We start from the raw sequence: 4329 nt of genomic DNA, 5'->3' as shown, positions 1-4329 counted from the left end.
ATATTAGGCTACAGCAGTGGGACTTAACATCTATTTCCTGAACAAGCAACATCATTTCACCTATGAACTTCTAGAAATGCAAATTCCTGCCCCATCCCTTCTGAAACAGAAACTCTGCAGGTAGAGTCTTATAATCTGTGTTTCAACAAGCCTTCTAGGTGATTCTGATATACCCACTAGGCTCATAGTAGGCTCACAGAATAAGGGGAAAACAGATTGGGAGATCTGAACCCAGATGGTGGCAGGTCGAGGGCAGAGGATATTGTGGCCTGGACTTTGTAAAGATAAGCAGTTTGTTGAGAAAAAAACAAAAGAAGGGAACGGGGAGCAGTGGAAGCAGAGTATTCCAGAGAGTACAGTAAGCTCAAAGAACCAAGAATGGGAAGACTGAAGCTGAGGGTGGAAAAGGAGACAGACAGATCCAGAGAGGAGCCTGGAGAGATCAGAAGGGGCCCAGCAAAGCAGGACTTCTATAATGACGAGGGGCCTAAACTGTGTCTTGAAGACCATGGTGCCCTGTAGACATTGAAATTAAATTGCATGGTTAGATTTGCATTTTAAAAAGTTCACTTGGCCTAAATGAGTGGATGGTGGAAGAATGAAGCTTGAAGGTGAACCAGTTACTAGATTTCTACGATGATCCAGACCAGAGAAAGGAGAGCTTAGCCTAGTGTGGTGGGGCTAGGAAATAGAGAATGGTCCCTATAGAGAGAATGGGGAGAAGTTACAAAAAGTTACTTGGTAAAACCACATTCTATATAATAAAAGCCTAATATGCAAATTGAACAAATGGTGGAACAACTGGTGGAATGACCAGTTGCTATGATGTGTACTAACCACCAGGAGGCAGACACTCAACACAGGAGCTGCCCCCAGCCCGCACAGCCCCAGGCCAGCCAAGACGGGTGCCAGTGGTGCCAGCAGGGGCCCTCCGATCACCACACTAGTTGCCCCACAGAGGGAGGTGACTGGCAGTGGCAGCAGGGCAATTGGGGCAGTGCCAAGCTGGCCAAGGTGGGTCCCAGCAGGCCTCCTCCTCCAATCGCCCCATAGGCCTGATTGCTGGCCAGGCCTAGGGACCCTACCCGTTGCATGAATTTCATGCACCAGGCCTCTAGTATTATAATATGTCACAAATGCTAAAACTTATTATATGTAGGTGTGATAGTAAAAGCTGACAAGAGAGTGGAAAGAGAAATAAACAAAACTCAAAACTGTATGCACAGTATGACCCAATTTTTGAAATATATGTTCATAAATACTTGTACAATATTGGAAGATATATAGAAATGTCTTTATCTCTGGGTGATGAATTCACAGATAATTTTTGTTTTCTTATTTGCCAAATTTTCTACACTAAAAGTGAATCATATTTATAATCAGGAACTATCACGTTTAGGGAAGAAAGGAAGGAAAGAAAAAAAGGGGGAGAGAAGGAAAGGAAGAAAAGTGGGAGGAGAGGAGAAAGAGTCCTATTTGAAAACTGAATGGGATAATGTATGGGAAGTCAGAATGGTTCTAGAAATAGAAGTAAATTAGAATACCTACAGGAGCCTTTTAAACTTAACCCTCCTTAAAAAATTACCTATGCAGCAGGCCTGACAGACAATGAGATGGAGCTCAGATATACTGTGAGGAAGCAAGGGGTGGCAGGGAGAGATGGGGAGAATTGGACATGAGTGGGAGCCAGTTAGGGGAGGAAGGAGGTTGTGTCCTCCTGGACTGTCCATTCCACTGGTTTAGCCAGATCTACAAAAGTCACAAGAAGGCGATGTGCACGCAGGGAAGTTGTAGTCTTTGAGTCTGACTTCTTGGATAGAGGCTATGCTGCTAAAGCTATGCCAAGGATGGGCTGCCCAGATCCTGACCCACCCCAGGCCCTGCCTCATGGATCCAGAGCTCTTGGTGCTCTATAGTTGTTGAAATAAGTTGATCATTTGTGTTACAACAGAGGGGTGCTAAAGACCATTCTTTCATTGCCTTGGCAGCTACTTTTTTTTTCTGGACCCATTTCTTTGCTATAGGAAATGACAGTTCTAAAATAATGATGATGATGATGATGATGATGGGAATCTATGAGCGATTGGGTTATGCTTATCAGGGATCTGGGAGGGTCACTATTGATGACAGAAAGGTTTGAGATCATGTCATTCATGAAGTAACAAGTGGCTAGAATTTCAGGAAACCATAATAACAATAATGAATACTGTCACTTGTCACTATGATAAGCACTTTATAACATTATTATTTAATCTCATAACAGCCCTATCAGATTGTTGTTGTTTTTAATATACCATTTACAGAGGAGAGAGACTGAGGCCTCAGACACCAGTGATTCTACTGAGTGTCAGGGCCTTGCTTTAAAACAAGATCATTTTTATTAAAAGTCAGTACTGAGAGTTCTGAATATGAATGTTGATGGTTGCACAGCAATGAGAATGCACTTAATGTCACCGAATGAACCGCACACCTAAGAATGGTTATGGTGGATTGCTTTCCAGATGACAGAGTGGAAGGCCAGTGAGTTGGTCATAATGGCAGAAGAGGAAATGAATGAAGACTCTCCAGCAGAAATCCATGAGTGTTTACCAACATTTGAGAATTCCATTGGTGCTGTGGATGACATGCTGAAGACCATGATGTCTGTTTCTGGAAATGAGTTGTTACAGAAGTTGGACCCACTTGAACAAGCAAAAGTGGATTTACTTTCTGATTACATATTAAATTCAGTGTTTTGGGTTTATCTGGCAACTCAGGGAGTTAATCTGAAGGAACACCCAGTAAAGCAGGAATTGGGAAGAATCAGAGTATACATGAACAGAGTCAAGGATATAACTGAGAAGAAGAAGGCTGCCAGGCTAGACCAAGGTGCAGCTTCAAGATTTGTGACAAATGCCCTCTGGGAACCAAAACCTAAAAATGCATCTAAGGTTGCCAGTAAAGGAAAAAGTGAAAAATAAACTTTTGGCTTTGATGTACAAATGTTCAAAAAGTACATCATTTTTATTGTTTAACACAAAACAGATGGTAATTATGTGACAATGCACGGTTTAAATGTATTTCTTATTGAATTCATATATAAAATTTACATTTGAATTTGTAATGCTCAATACATTTTACCCCAGAAAGATGAAGTTATCTTTAGTAATTTTCCTATAGCATACTGTGAGGTTTTCAACACTGTGGTATATTTTAAATTTATAATTTACCATCTCTCTTGACAGGACTCTGGTTTCCTTATATAGGTCAACCTTTCAAGTACTATTTTATAAACCCTTGAAATGTAAATTCAATGTTCTTTGTAAACATTTGTCTATTTTAAATGAATAATGACTTTATAAAGTATGCTTTTTGAAGTCTGAAGTTATAAATACATGTGTTTTCACTATAAACAAAAAAAATGAAATGACTTAAATGTGTTTTTTTTTATGTTTTCATGATTTTGGGAATTGCTTCTTTTGATATTTGAAGTGTGAATTTAAGACTTCAAGGTTATACTTTAACTTTTGGCACTCTGCCTATATGTCCCATCTGAAGTAAAATATATTCTCATTCATTGTGGATAGGAAATGAAGTTGTAATTGATGTCTGAATTTTGGCATAATGGCTACATACTACCAATAAAGGATGTCAATGTGTAAAAAAAAAAAAAGAATGGCTATGATACTAAATTTCATATCATATTTTTACCACATTTTTTAAAAAAGGCTAATTAACTATTGCACAATGTACTATGTACGATGTGCAATGTACCATCATACATCATATTGCTGTATTCAAAAGATATTTTGATATGATCATTTAAATAATCCTTGGCATTAAGGAAATGCCTGCTTTTTTAAGAGAAAAACAGGTGTCCTACAATCCTCCCTCATTTCTTTCTTTCTCATCTACTTTCTCATCCTTCCTTTTCCTTCCTTTAACTTCTCCCCATTCTAAACAAATTATTAGAGGGACAGACTGCCCCCCCTCCTCAACACACACACACACACACACACACACACACACACACACACACACACACCGCACAGGAAATGAGCAAGTGAACTGACACAGTTCCTAAGGAATGAAAACAGCCAAGGGACAGACCCCGTGAAGCCTAAACCCTGGCTGCACTTCCTGAAACTCTCCCAGCCCCACCTTTTAGGCAAGTTTGCAGACAGGAGTGTGGTGATGCTACCCTCTGACCACAAGGTGGGGTTTTGTACTGGGACATACTGGATATCACAAGGCTTTCTTTTATTAGCCTTTTCCACTTAGAAACCTTTCTACACCTAGATATGATTAAGGGCGACCCTAGGCAGAGCTCACTACACATTCTTTCCCAAG

The 4329-nt window shown here is 40.0% G+C and overlaps 1 pseudogene; it reads left to right on the top strand.

Moving 5' to 3' along the window:
• The first annotated feature begins 2506 nt into the window (after positions 1-2506).
• Positions 2507-2960, top strand: LOC102761337 (annotated as a pseudogene).
• Positions 2961-4329: the final 1369 nt, after the last annotated feature.

This window comes from Myotis davidii, unplaced genomic scaffold (genome assembly GCF_000327345.1).
Source record: "Myotis davidii unplaced genomic scaffold, ASM32734v1 scaffold905, whole genome shotgun sequence".
In the NCBI taxonomy this organism is placed as follows: Eukaryota; Metazoa; Chordata; class Mammalia; order Chiroptera; family Vespertilionidae; genus Myotis; species Myotis davidii.
Note: the sequence above shows the minus strand (reverse complement) of the source record. Positions and strands in the feature narration are given on the sequence as shown.